The 15,619-nt window shown below is 36.0% G+C and overlaps 1 long non-coding RNA gene across 1 annotated transcript; it reads right to left on the reverse strand.

Annotated features, from left to right (window-relative positions):
• Window positions 1–10,561: 10,561 nt before the first annotated feature.
• On the reverse strand, window positions 10,562–14,613 carry LOC138136535 (uncharacterized). Its single transcript, XR_011161325.1, has 2 exons — window positions 14,230–14,613; window positions 10,562–11,505 (listed from the first exon to the last, which is right to left on the reverse strand). It is a non-coding gene; the product is annotated as an uncharacterized lncRNA (long non-coding RNA).
• Between the last annotated feature and the right edge of the window lie 1,006 nt (window positions 14,614–15,619).

A 15,619-nucleotide genomic window follows, 5' to 3' on the forward strand; every position in this document is an offset into this window, starting at 1 on the left:
TATTAACAATACTAGGTCCATGGTACATATGTACAGTGGCGAGCACGGAATTTCGCACACATTGGACATTTCACTGACTTAATTTTATTAAAATGAGATACTGGCGACAGTTGCGTGACAGTTTAGGTGAAACATCAGTTATGATCACATATATATCATGCGTATCCCACCTCATTATTGATTATAATGACAATAAAGCTTAGACTAGATAGTTTTTTTTTAATGACGTACAAATTGGCGTGCGAAATTCCGTGCTCCCCACTGTACCTATTTTTATAATAAAAAAAAAAACGAATGTGCCCTCGATAACTTTCCGTCAAACCTAGGTGGCCACATTCATTTTCCCAATTTAAGGAATTTTTAATATTTGAACTTTAACATTGTTTTTCTCTATTTTTTTGAAATATAACATACGTATTGAAAATTTTATACGGTTGGAAACGGAATAAAAAGTACTATACTCCATTATCTTGGTGAGTGGTCGATGCGATCAAGCAAGCCATGGGTAGCTTTGTAAGTTTTACTTTTTCCACCAAATTTTTGTGTGGTGTAAATCAAATATTAACTGTCATCGCTGTCATTTATGTCCAAATCTCGCGATCTTATATCGCGAAATGTAAATAAAGAGCGATCAAATTAATTTGTAATCGAGTTATCCATGAATCCGAAATCGTATGTCGTTGCTCCAATAAACACAGTTTGAAATACAGGTTAGATTTCGACATATCAATCGCAAAGACATACGGATTCAAATCCATGGATGAGTCGATTACAAATTTATTTGATCGCTCGATATACCCTGCGATCGAATAAAAAAAAATCAGGGTAGGTAAAAATGGTGGTTTGAACCAATCAAAGCAAGAATAGCACAATCCAGGTAACTCGATTTTTTTTTATTCGATCGCACGTTATAAGCCGTACACATCGATTTAACCGTTCCCGATCTGAAAATTATCGGCGTCCGTCGTCTGTCAATCCGACCGAACATTATTCCCGTCCCGTGCCGGGCAATATTGCAAAAAAATAAATAATAAACAAAAATAACAAACTTTTTGTCATCGCTCATATTGACAAATTGTAGATAAATTTCACAACAGTTTCATCATTCATGTGTGACAATTTCAATAACGCATGATTTAGAGTAATTTTTTTATATGACAGAAAAATGATGTCCAAAATTTAATGATCGCAATAGTAGGTACCAGGGCGGATAATAAATTTAGGCCGACAAATTTCTGACATTTCAAAAAAGTCATTGCAAGCGACCATTTATTGTCATTATGACTGATGTGTTAGTTTGTCAAACTGAAGGTTTTCAAGCTGTTTGGCGTTTTCTTCGCCCTTTTCGTGACTTACAGATCATGACACACTACCATAACTGATTTGTAGTTCTACGCATTTCACTCTGGTGCACGCTTCTTTTCCCAATTTTAATTTTGATTATCGCTGTCACGATGACAAGAATGACAAAAATCAAAATGGGGTTAGTTGAACATAATGCCAGCTTCACATTTTGATGTCAAACCAATCACAGGCCGGCCTCCATAGTATCGCGCGTTCAAGTGAAATCCTGGGCTGGGAAGGCGTTGGAAACCGTCAATTGTTGTGCTTTTTTAAAGCATAAATTAATTGGATTATGTTGACAGCTAACCTAAAATTTAAATCCAAAAAAATCTAAAATATCTAAAGTAGAATAACTTAACGATTCCTATTCTCGTAGCAAATATCTAAGGGGACCCTTTGCTGAAAACAAACATGTTCAATTATATCCCGATTAAACATAAACAAAGGTCTTTCGTATCAAACGGCGGGAAATTCAAACTTTACACTGTTCTGAACGGTTTAATTTTTCCAACGCGCCTACTCAGCCCAGGATTTCATTTGAACGCCCGATACTATTGCGGCCAAAAAATTTCGTCCACCCATTTCCTGTCATTTCACAAAAATTGGGTGTAGTTTAACCTTTATTGTCATTATTATGGACGTGTGCAAATTACAGTTTGAAATTTATTACTGTCACCCATAAGAACATTGATACAATATGTCAACATGTGAAGTGAGGTTAGTCGTTCCCAAAGGCTGCTTTAGAGCATACGTGAGTGGAATGACAGTTGTGGACGAAATTTTTTGTCCGTCATAGTCCTACTATGCCGGTCAAAAAATTTTAGTCATTTAAAAAAAAAAGTGTAATCCATACTTTATTGTCATTATGATTATCGTCTTGATTATGAATTGGTATTTTTTTGGGTGTTAATTTCAAAACTACCACACAGAACGTTTACCTCAGGTTATCTATGTATGACTGCTCTAATTTTGTTCATTCATCTCGGATTTTTGGAATATCTGAGCTTTAAACAGTTTAAATTGATTGGCAGAATAACAACATGCGTGTCAAAATGATAAGAATCGAAAGTGGGGTTACGGTTCCTAAAGGTTTATTGCACTTTACATGAATGTCAAGATAGTGACAGCTAAAATTTGTTGGCCTCCATAGTACTATGGCCGTCATTCAGATATTCCAAAAATCCGACATGAATGAACAAAATTATGGCAGTCGTATTGTACTATTGGGAGCAAAAAAAGTGGGACATCAAACTTCTGTCAGTTTTGAAAAATTCGATGTAGTTCAAGCTTTACTGTCATGTTGCCTTTCATTATTGTCATGGAAATTTGACACTATTCTAGCTGACATTTTAAAAATTTATTTTATACTCATATTTTACTTTTCCAAGTGCCCTCTTCTTTTAAATAGCATATTCACAACAAAATTGTATATTTTAATGAAGAAAATAAATTATAAACAACGATAATACTAAACAATATTGAAATGCGTAACTCATTGTTCATTTTTAAGCCTCCAAATTAATGAGAGGACATTATCGATAAATGCCGTGAGTGTGACAAAGACAGAAGTATACACAATTTTAAGGGATGTTTGTATCGTGTCAAACAGATTAACTTACATTTAAGTGAGATGGAAATATTGGCGCAACCGTTGTGCGAGACACTGCTCCCACTCGACCCGAGTGTTTACCCCCACCATTTTTCGTCACACAAAAAGGTTGCCGATCAGAATTTCAAGACCCTCCCATAAAAAGTATCACTTCAAAAATCTATGGATAAAATAGTAGCAGCCATGTAGCAGCCATGACTCCCGACAACAATAAAGTTCATTTTTTGACAAATGTAACGTTTGCTGATTACTCAGAGAATTAACTCTTTTAACAAAGAAGAAAAAGTTAACTTCGTAAAATAGTATTGCTCCGGACTGTTTTCTAGATTAATGCAAGCAACATTTGCTGCATTCTATCCTAAGCGACCAATTCCGAGTTTGACATGTCAAATATCATAGATTGTCATCTTTGGTTGTCAGTGTTGTCACCTCGATTACACTTCACAGCTATTGCTATTTTGACAAATTCTTCAACTCTTTTTTCCACTATTGTGTACTTCCGGCAGATGTTGAAAAAAAAAATAGAATTGGGAACCATTTTTAAAACTCTACAACTTCTGTATTTAAGGCTTTGTTCTAAAATAATTAGGGGAGCCAATATCCGAGGATTTTTACTTTTACACGTAAAGTGCCTATGTCCCAAAATCCTTTCTACACCCGGTAGATAGCCTGAGGTAAACGTCTGTGTAGTAGAAAATGACAAAATAATTTCGGGTTTTGAAATTTACCACCCAGAAAATACCAATCATATGTCAATAAAGTATGGCTTTGATTTTTTTTTTTGAAATGGCAGAAATTGACGGCTAAAATTTTTTAGCCCCCATAGTACTACTTTCTCTACGTAGAATTTTGTGATTTTTAAGTCTCTTTTTATCCCTCGCTGGACAAAGTATACCAAAATCAATAATAAAAAATACAGGCCTAGTCACATAGGGGAGAGTAGCCTAAATTGGACCACTTTTTAAAAATTAGCAAAAACAGTATCAAAAACGGTAATTTTTATTTAATGCAAAAATAATAACTTTAATGTGTTTGCGTAGAAACGAAACACATGAATATGTCATAAACAGAAATAGCATTTAGCAAAAAAAAAAAAAGAAAATTAAATGCATTTTATGTACATTTTAAAAATGCAAGTATTTCTCGATCATCCGATCCCCGTGCGCACGGCTCCCGGCGAGTCCGTTTTCCTCGGAATTGAGAGGGGCGAAACTATAAAACACAGGAACGAGTGCGGAGAGAGGTCTTTGGGCTTAGGTCTTGCGTCTTGGTTGGTGGTTAGATCGCTGCCGGACTGTAAAGGGGGCGGAAAGGGTGTGGAGACGTCGAGGGTCCGAAGAGGGTGAGGCTGGAAGGAGAGTCCAGGAAGTCCCAACCCAGACGCCGAGGAGCGGATTTACGGATCCCCGACGGAAGGTTCGCGGAGAACCAAACGCCGGAGTGCGGAGTCAGATTCCACGCCCGGATTTCGTCGTCCACCGTGGGCCCGAGGAAGTCCCTGAGGAACGTCCGGATCTCCAAAGACGTCGACCGCCCCGTGACGACCAAGGCCACGGTGATAAGAGTAGATTTTTAGTTTTCGGGAAGCGAGCGCGTCGTTTCAGGCAGAACGTTTTTTTTGTTTGAGTTATCGGTCTGCTGGTGACCTCGCCTGCAAACGGCCGGTCAGACCGATATAATTATTTGAGAGTTTTCGCGTTACGTTCCGTTAAAATAACCGGTACGCTATTCGCGAGAAATTACCGTAATCGATTATTGTAATAATGAATCGATTACGCTATTGCCAACAACACCGGCGTTAGCGTACACGGTTATCTGAAAAACGTAACGCGAAAACTCTCTATTTATTTAACGTGAGCCTTTAAAACGCCCGTTTCACTCGCGTTTTAATCTGATCCACTCATACCAAAAAAGCCCAATTTACATAAGAACGAGTTGAATACAACGTTTTTTTGTTCGACGACTCCCTTAAATGCTCCAAATCGCGCTTAATAGTTATTAATGATGCAAGTGTTAAAAGTGAGATTTTATTTTGTAAGTGGGGTAGATTGGGAAACGAGCGCAGCGAGTTGACCAATCCCACAAACAAACTAAAATCACTTTTAACACGACCATCATATATCTATTTTTTATACAACTGGTTTGCATTGCATTAAAAAACGCAGTCGTATTTTTGATGTATATTTTCATTTCTGTCGCAAAAATCAGGTAGCTAGTCTTGTATTGACATTTGTTTATTAGAAACGTCAAAAAAGTTTTCATTACGTTTTGTAAAACACTTTCAATTCCACATTATTGCATTCGTAAACATGGAATGCAAAGAAAACGACGTTAACGATGCCGATATCGACGACAGATTTCCCGCAGATATTAAAAAAGCGGCAAATAGAGCCACTTTAACATCTATAAATAAATAAAAAATAACTAGTGTTAAAACTTTTTTTTTACTAGTGTTAAAAATACTTTTAACACGGTAAGTTATAAAGAGCAATTTTTAATCAAATTAGCTTCCACTAAAAACGTCACTTGTATAAAAACAGTTTTTTTTTTGTAAGAGTTCTTATTTTATTATTTATCTTTTGTGTCCTCATCCTCCGCGCGACTTCCTTTTTTATTTTGAATTTGTCTTTTTTTTTGGGAAACGAGGTGAGGCCCGAGGGAACGGTCCCGCCGATCGTGGGCGGCGTAGAAGATTAGCGTCGAGAACGATATCGGACTTCGCTTTCGGTTCCCCCACCCCTTTTTTTTTAAATTTGGTTTTTGAATTCAATTTACTTTTCGAGAGTTTTTGCTTTTTTTAAATTTTTTTTTATCGCGTCGAGGGCACAAACGTTTTTTTACATAATCTTTGAGTGTGAGAAACGTTTTTGTTGAAATTACTCAGATTTGTACATGTGCAGGACTGAGTGAAAATATATCTTTTTATTAAATCACTCGGAGGTTTTCTTTCTCCAGGTTATCACCACCACCCCACATCTTTGCTTGTACTCTCGTGCAGTCTCCAGTGGATTTCGACCCGGAGTCAGTTAAATCGTTAATTTGGGACAATTTCACCAAAAGGGAAAATAAATAAAGTAACAGTACCCAGACCAAGGCGCAAATGAGTTCCTCCAAATGCAGGTACCAAGGTGGATGTCAGGTCAGGTAGCGAAATGTAGAGGATTATCAGGGGCGGGCTAATTACACGAAAATGACACGGCAAACCAGGTACTCTTTAAAGTATTTATTCTTTCTCAAAATGAAACACAAAATGTTCAAATATGTTTTGTGAATATACGTATTAAATTTTATTATACTGTAGGAACACTTCCATTGTACCAATAAAATTTTATTGCGCTTAAAAGTTAAAAACCCCCCGATTCTACACCATTGATTCCATAATGACTCATAAAATTTTATTGGCTACAATGGAAGTGTTCTTACTATAATACGAAACTGCTTTCACATAGCGTGTTTTTCCATCTTTCATCACACTAGCTTTAAAAAAATAACTTTTTGATCATTCATTGTACGCAGAGATAGAATGTTATCTTGTCACCAGAAAAATTGATATAATACTAAGTGTTGTATATTGTTACGTATGATGTCGATATTGAAGTTCTCGAAGGACCGTTTTAGTTTGTTTAAGGTATAAACGTTTACCAAAGGGCCGTGAATTGAAACGACGTGTTGTTTCGTGAGATGTTTAATGTTATCTGTTCCTTATCTGTTTGTTCTTACAAAAAACTTACTAGCAAAAAAGGAGCTGACCGGCTGCAGGTAGGAACGATACCGGCTAATAAGGTCGATATGAAAAATTTAACATGAGCTCAACCATATATTTACCCTTAATTTTAAGTGGGGTGGGTAGGAGTATTGAAAATCTTGGAAAAAATTAAACATTTTACTGAATTTTAACTGGTGGCTAATGGCCAGTCCGGATGGACCGCTGCCGCCGCCGGTCTCTAATCCGATTGCAGGTACTTGGAGGAATTCGTTTGCCCATAAGGATCAAAAAGGTAGAGACCTGCAAAAATTTGACCGCGTGGAGGAAGTCATTTGCGACCCTAGACCATCCCTGTGTAAGAACAAGTGGGGGTGCGAGTACCTGCCATTTTAACGTGAACACAAGTTGCAATAAATCACATACAATATATGTAGTTATTTTTGTATAGTCCATTCATTTTAAATCTTGGGTAAAGTTGTAAACTCAAAACGCCGTAAATTACGAAAGCGGCAAGTTTTCATTGTGTGGGTACTGTAAAGTAGTAATCCCTCTGTTCACATAAAATTGGCGGTATAGGACGATTGCGCCGGTATTACCTGAGTTGTTTTAAGCCGATGGTACGATTGCGCCGAGGCGACCCAAGTGGTTGTTAATACCTGGGCACGATTGCGCCGCACCCCTGATTTTGTAAGCCCCTCAATAAAATACAGGTAGTAGGTAATGGTGGGCCCCAACGAAGTTTAAAATCAATTATGAAAACCAAATATACCGGGTGGGGCATCGTATACGCGCACGCCAGAAATCGCGACTTCTAATTAAATAAAATTGGCGAAATTTTATATACCTGACTAATTATTGATAAGGTATATTTGAGGATTTTTTTATTTTTTTTTTTTTGTTAATAAATAAGGCCGTAACAGTTTTATTAGTTTTCTGAAATTAACTGTTAATTTACCTATAAAGTTTTTACACTAAATGAATCTGTATCTTCTAGCGCATCAAAGCCTGGTGGCACAATTACAAATTTTGACTTGGTTAGCTAAATAATTCGCTTTTTCATTTAAACGTAAACCAGACGGATGATTTACGGCACAATGGTATAATTTCCCAACAAAGGTATAGCCGACCGTTTTAAACCATTTTGCCATAAAATTGACAGTTTCCATTGTCACCTAAATTTACGACAGCACAAGTAGCAGGTCATAAATAAAAATGATTTTGAAAGTTGAAATGTAAAACTGCGTTTAATTCAAAATCTAATAGGTATTTCTTTCCGTAGATTTCGTAAATAATTATAGGAAGTGAATCTGGGTAGGTTAGTATAAAAATCAGAATTTGACTTTTTGGTTGAAATTTACATTTTAATTTTTTTTGGCTTTGTTTGTAAGTGAAAAATTATCAAAAAATTATGAAATGTACCTTACCAATAGCCAGGTAAGTCTGAAAAATTTCGACAATTTTATTTAATTAGAAGTCGCGAATTCTCTCGTGCGCGTATACGATGCCCCACCCGGTATAAAAGATTCTCAACAAACCATTTATTTACAAAAAAATATATACAAACTACATACGTATATTTCGGAATTTAAAATTTTCGAAAATTACAAGAATCTTGCCACGTTCACTAAGCATCTTCTCCATTGTAGCGTTTATTCCAGCGATCACTTGAATATTGTTGGACGAAACTAATGATTTTAGTAAGACGCTGTCCGAATATTCCCAACTACCCCTACTTTATTTGCAAACAGGTACAGGTACCTTTCTAATTACCCTTCCCGTTAAGGGATTAAATTTAGTACCGGCGCAATCGTACCTGTGGATTACAGGTAATTTGGGAGACCCCGGATTATAGCAGGTCATATCGGCGCAATCGTCCCCTGCCCAAAATTGGTACCACGTCGTACTTTCACCCTCTTGTCGACGAGTAAAAGAAAGAGACCTTAAAGTATCCGCAAATAAAAAAAAATTAAAACACATTTTGCCATCAGTGACCAAAAAAATGTTAAGAGATTGTTGATTTTGTATTGGGAAATTTTGTATTTGAGAAATAAGATTACTAAATAAAGAAATAAGAGTAATTAATAAAGTATCCATTACATGTATACTTTAGAGTAAATTAATAAATAAAATAATAAAATACTTACATAAACAAATAGAAAATTAATCGTCATCTGAATCAAATTCACTAGATGATTCACCAGTATTGGCAACAAATATTCCAGCACATTAAGAATAATTTGTTCAGACTGATAAGTCAAATGACCCAAACCACCTGACATATTGAGTAAAATTAACGCACTGAATTCACTTTACACAACAGAAGTTATTTCTTGAACGGTACAATTAAGACTGTAATTGTTTAGTGGCTTAGGGCCGGCCGGTTCTGTACTTTTAAAATTCTGGAAAACCCCATTATTATGTATAGTGTTCCCATTTCTAATTTGGTTTTACTACCAGCCCTGTCGTCAGGGAGTTAAATACCCCGACAATAGGCAACTACCGCCATAAATCCTAGGACTGTAAAAAAAGGTCTGTTATCTGTTGTCTGACCAGGCTACAATATCTTCACGTCTATTGCCAAAACCACAACCCCAGCCCCTAATAATTACAATTGGACTTCCATAAAACCAAATTATAAATGGGAAAACTATACTTTCTGTCTACGCTTGGGATGTCTTATTATTACCTGCACCCGTCGTATAGATAAGGTAAGCAGAACATATTTATAGTACCTAAAAACAGATGTTTTACCGACGAATGCAAATGTATGTTAAATAATGAGCCATCCAGAACTCGATATTTGTCTCAAGAAAATCCGCGGATAAATTTAACTATAAGAACGCAATGCCCTCAGAAATTTAATGTTTGGGATGGTATTTTTAATAATCAAATTATTGGGCGATTTTAGTAGTAAATTTAAACACAAACATATTTCGACATTTTGATAAATGTGAATAAAAATGTTTCTAATAACTTGACCATTTAACAAATGTTAAATTTAATCAATTTCTTAATGAAGTAGGTACCTGAAATCAGGCAAAAACTATTTTTCATGTTAAATTCCTATGGTCAGGTTTGGTAGTTGACACTCGGTATTGAACACAGTTTTAGATTCACTGAGTTTCGGACAAGTGTCAAAGCAGGCAAGTTTTATTACTAAACCAAAGATTTAAAATGAATGGACTATACTCATAGCCTTGAAGGCAACGCTTCCAACATCCAACGCTTGCTCCGAAACGAGTGCTTCCCGGTCGACTCGAATGTAAAAATTGCAAAAAACACTGGCCCTTTGAGGCATTCAAAAAAAATCTGTCTTGATAATAATAAAATAGTTCATAAAATACAACTTCCCTGGGTTTTCCTCCATTAAAAAATTGTTCCTACAAAATTCACAAATTATTGCACTGCGTTCGGCAGCCAATCTACCAGCCGCAGCACATAAAACTTCATTTTTGCTCCTCATAACATAATATAACGGGTGACTATTAAAATTTTCACTTAGGGTTGGCTATGGATCATTCTTTGTTTTCCGTTGCACCTTAGACACTGACAAGTTTGACATTTCAATAAATGTTTTTTCTCTTAATTTGGTTATGTTTCAATTGTACTGTCGTTCGTTCTTGCGTGTGTCTAAAGTAACAGAAAAAATAAAAACTCGTTCAAAGCCAACTCCAAGTGAAAATTTTAATAGTCACCCGTTACTATTTTCACCGTAAACATAGTGAAAAAAAAAATAAAAATTTCCAAGGAAACTTTTTGACAACTATTTTTGATCTATCAAAGAATGACACACTTTGCGACTTGATGACGATGCTCAATGCATAAATGTCGCGTTTTTTTGACGGTTGTAGAAAAATATATACGTATCTATTAAAGGAATAACAAAAGTAAAATATGAAATCTAGTTAAGTCATTAAAGTAAGTAGTAGATTTATTAACATTCATACCCAATTGATAATAAGGGTTCTAAATCAACAAAGCTCATAAATCTACAACTTCTCACAACACAAATTAAATTTATTCTGCAAATTTATATTTAGTTTCCGACATTTTAAACGCCCACTTAGATTGCTTATTTAAATCTTTGCTGTACACACTTTCCATGAGGACATGATACCTATGGCACCAAGCTAAAGTGATACGAGGATCTAAATAACATTTTTTGCCACTGTCCAAGTTGTCTTCAGTCCCATTGTCTCTTCTGTGGTTTAACAATTGAGCTACATCAGTAAGCGCACGCTTATATTGGACTTTTTTTCTCTCTTTTCCCTTACTATATTCCTTCAATTTTTTCTCAAATTCTACATTCGCTCTGTAAGTACGAATTACTTTACATGTCACGTTATTAGTACCGGCGATTTCTTTTAAATAATCGTTGAGGGTGTCACAGTTTATTTTGTCGAATATTTTATCTCCTTCTAATTTATCCTGTTTGAACTGTTCCAAATTTGTGAAGACCTCATCTGGTACCGATATTGTTCTGTCGTAGAGTACTGGACCTTTTCCCAGAAAAGTCAAAGACATTTCTCTATTTGCGGGAGTTAAAGATACATGTTTTACAAGTAGTGTACTACATCCAAACGTGTCAACATTGTTAGGACCACCTGGTCTAAGTGCAAGAGTGTCGATTAAGTACGAAGCTACTGCATGTTGTTTTGTTTTGTCATCATCCGCTTTCCAGTCGCTTTTGTATTTTGCTCTTATCTTTTCAATATATCTGTGCAATGCCTTTGCTTCATCGAATTTTTCTTTATCAGTTTTTTTTTTTGTCATATTTGTTTTTATTTTTATTTTCGACACACTTCTCTTTTTGACGACGTAATTTTTGACTTTTTTCTTTTCTATGCTAAAACAAACGTTTCCAATATTTTATTAATAATTATTAATGAATTTATTTTATCTACGATCGCGTTAAAAGTAGGCACTTTTTGCACTAAAAATCGTTGTCAAAGTTGACGTTTAGAGAAACTGACGGAATCGTTCTCTAAAAGTTTTAGAGCACGATTTCTCGCTTTTTTAGAATTTGCGTCTCTAATAGGTTTATTATTGTATTCAATTTGAAGTCGTTTATGGCTATCTATTAAAGTACTCGTGGTTTAATAGATCTCTAAGAAAATTTTTATCAATATTTCAGTGTATTTTTGTCATTTACACCAAAAACTTCCAATATTAATTTTAAACTATACTTTTTAACATCTGTTGCAGATGTAGTTGCATCCGTTACTTTGAATTACCAATTAATACAAAATTCCCTAGAATTTGAAGATTTAATTTCTTTATTTAAAAATTAAAACAAGGGTGAAAATTCTAAAAAATAACATAAAAAAACTCGTTTTATAAGGGCATTGGCGCACTCGTCCCGTAGAAAACTCCCCTACGGCTCGTTTTCTACACTTGGGACTCGTGCGCCAAATCAACCCTTATAAAACTCGTTCTTTAATATACTATTATGGCACAGAACTGTTAGAATACAACAATCGAATTTGTTGGAAACATTGTTTAGGTTGCTAAACGACGTGGTTCTCAAACGACTGTAACGGGCTAAAGCGCCCCATTTTTGGCAAAAAATCCCAAAGTCGTGATTTTTGTGTTGAGGGTTCCTTTGCGCTACGTGCTGAAAAACAGTTTTGACTCTGCCTCAGAAACAATTGTTTAAAATACTCATTTCCGGTAATTCGATGGATACTTGATATAATCACACCATCAACCTCTTTCATTTCCGCATTTTTTTCATAAAGTTCCTCATCTTCATCGCCCTGTGGTGAAGGGCTGAAGAATATTGCCACCCTTTGTGATTAAGGGGAAGTAAGAGTCTTCCGAAAGTCAGAACCAAATTCCACAGTCACCTACAGAAACAGCTTTACTAGCAGGGTAGTTTAGCCACCTTGTTCCTTTCAACTTTACCCTGGGGGCCCACGCTCGGGCACCGTGAGCCTCAATTTGAGCGCCTTTGTTTCTTCGTGTCGCGAACTAGCCCGTGGGCGAAACTAGTTCAATTTAAATGCCCATTGTCCTCTACGTGTGACTCAGCGAGCAAAGGTTTGCTGATTTCTCCATTTTCCATCAATTTCATTTAACTAAACCTCACTTCTTTGTTTATTTTGGTCTGTCAACTGTCTTCTCTCATAAAAATCCAACACCCCACTTTTCCTGCGACCGCAGCATACGGCAGTACACCATTGGCCCACTCAATTTCACGTGGAATTAACAAAAACACCGAGTTAATAAAAGGGAGAGATAAGAGATTTTTGCTCTCTTCCCGTTTTGCGTGTACACCAAGCTTGTTTACGTGGTGAACGTACCGTCGAATTACCGTCAAGTGCCGCAAAAGGGAAGAAGCTGCTATAATCTCGCTGCCGCAGTCGAGAAATCCACGACTGGACATTTCGCAGAACAAATTCCCGAAAGGCCAGAGTAAAAGCTCAGGTGAGACCTCCAACCTTCTTATCGTCGACCTTCCGTCTTTTTTTCTTCAGCTGGGTAACTTTCTATTGTCTTCCCCAGGCCTTTTTTTTCTTATCTCGTCATTCTCGCAAATTATCTTCGACCTACCGCAAAATAACGCCTTCGTGTCCCGGACTCTCCAGAGGCAAGTCCGTGTCCCACATGAGCTACCGCCGGATCCTTGAGGCGAGCAACCCACAACGCTCCGCGCAGGCGCATCCACCCCCGCCAAAAGCCACCCTTACCGGAGTCCCGGAATCCAGCTTCCGGCAGCGACCACCACCGCAACAACTACGGTCAGAGCTTTTCATTCTTTGCGGAAAATTACCATCAGGAACGGACGCTTTGTTCCGTTAATCTGCTACCTAGTTGACGCGCAAGTGCGCTGGATTTTTATAAAACAACTTGCGATAAAAATTGTGAAGGGCTAGCTACTAGGCGTGATTGTTGGCTCGGACCGGTCAAATATTTTTGTAGTAAATCAACGCCCTGTACGACACGTGGCCACGCGCCCCAATATAGGACAATTTCTCGGGTCAAAAACCGAATTAAATTAAATTTTTACTTTTAAATGGTAGCGGCTTGCTAAATTAACTCATTTTTATTTTTACAACTTTTTTTACAACAAATCAAAGTACTTTTTTCATGTTTATTTTTCCATTTTTTATCAATACACGTTTTTTTTTATGCGTTTGTATCATTGAGTTGCCGGAATTTCCCTCTGAGGTTTTCGGATTTGGACCCAGAGTCAAAATTTTAAATCTTTTTTTTCAACCAAATCCGTGGCGCCCTATTTTTGTTGAGAAGGAACCCACCAATACAAAAATTGCTCCACGACTGATGCCGAGGCAGTGGACCATCCCCTCAGGTAGGTTACACGACTTTGGTTATTCATGAAATATTATAGAACCAATGAATTATTTTATACAAATTTATGTTGAAACCGGTGTGATGATCTCACGATCGTAGATAAAATGTTGTAAGACATACGTGTAAAAAGTTCCTTTGTTGCACTCACATCTTTTAAAATACTCCCTCGTACCTCGGTCGTATTTTAAACCCGTTCGTGCAATAAAGGATAACTTTTTACACATATCTTAAATAACTATTTGAAGCTGACACTTACCTATGGATTTTTTCGATTTCATTGTCTTTCTAATCACTTTCCGTTTCTTTTCTTCTGATTCGGCGCCACCACAAAATGATTACACCTTCACATACGATGTATCTTTATGATATCAATCAGTTGCAACAATTTGTATTAAAAAAAGAAAGATATTGATAAGATATTACCTATACAAGTACCCGTTATTATTCGAAGTGTGGTATTCAATTAAGTATCTATTTTGTTTACACGTGTACTGTTCTTCCAGACAGGGCAACAGTATTCTGCCGTAGAATACACTAGAGCCTGCGAGTTTATGTACGAGTATAATGTTGTTTCTCGTTTTCAGTTTCTGTCGTAATTTTTCGATGTGCTGTTTGAAGATTAAAAATGAATGAGAATGATCTGGAGTCTTAAATTTGTCAAACATTTTTATTATACAGTGAATTTTTTTTATCAATGAACAATAGGGATTTACAAGGTGTAAACTTTATCTCGTGTTAATTGTTTTTCTACTGCTAATTTTAAATTTATTTAATGCTGTGTAAATTTCTATTATCAGGAAAAGTAATTAATGAAATTTGTCCTTTTATCTTCGGTGTTTCTCTTTGTGCTTTAAAGGAAAAAGATGGTGGTATCCGCCCTAGTGCCATTGGTAACATTTTCCGAAGATTTGCAGCAAAAATTAGATGTTATAAACTGCAGAGCGATCTACATTCTTATTTGACAACAAATTAACTTGGAGTTGCTACAAAACTCGGTTGTGAAAGCTGTATTCATACAGTCAGGGCATATGTTCATTTTGGAAATAATATATTATACACCAAGGTGGAGAAGTTCATGATTATAGCCAGAGCGCCGAGGGACGTAAGGCGCGAAGGCTATAAGGGACTTCTCCACCGTGGTTTATATACTATTTTTTTCATTACTAGATACGTTAAAACCCTTTCTGATAATAATTATTAATTAAATTATTTTTCCGATGCGACGATCCGAGTTCTCATTTTTCAACGGTTGCTATGAAAATCGTCTACGTTAACCAATGAAATCAACGAACATTTTTCGTTGCTAGGTGACGGCTGTTCATTACTGATCTTGGTTAATAATAAAAATATTATTAACCTTAGATTCAAATTTCTCAAATGATATTAGCATGAGTTTTGGTATTGATAAGTGTAAAACGCAATCAATATGTCGCGGTCATTACGAAAATTTAGAATATATAACTAAAGAAGGAGAAATCATTAAAAATTTAAATAAAGGAGAATTTTATAAATATTTAGGTATTAATCAATCAAATCATATTCAACATTCAATTATAAAAGAAAATTTTGAAAAACAATTTTATTTAAGAATTAAATCTATTTTAAAATCAAAATTAAACGGTAATAATTTAATTAAAGCAATTAAT

The sequence above is a fragment of the Tenebrio molitor genome, chromosome 8, assembly GCF_963966145.1.
Source record: "Tenebrio molitor chromosome 8, icTenMoli1.1, whole genome shotgun sequence".
Classification (NCBI taxonomy): domain Eukaryota; kingdom Metazoa; phylum Arthropoda; class Insecta; order Coleoptera; family Tenebrionidae; genus Tenebrio; species Tenebrio molitor.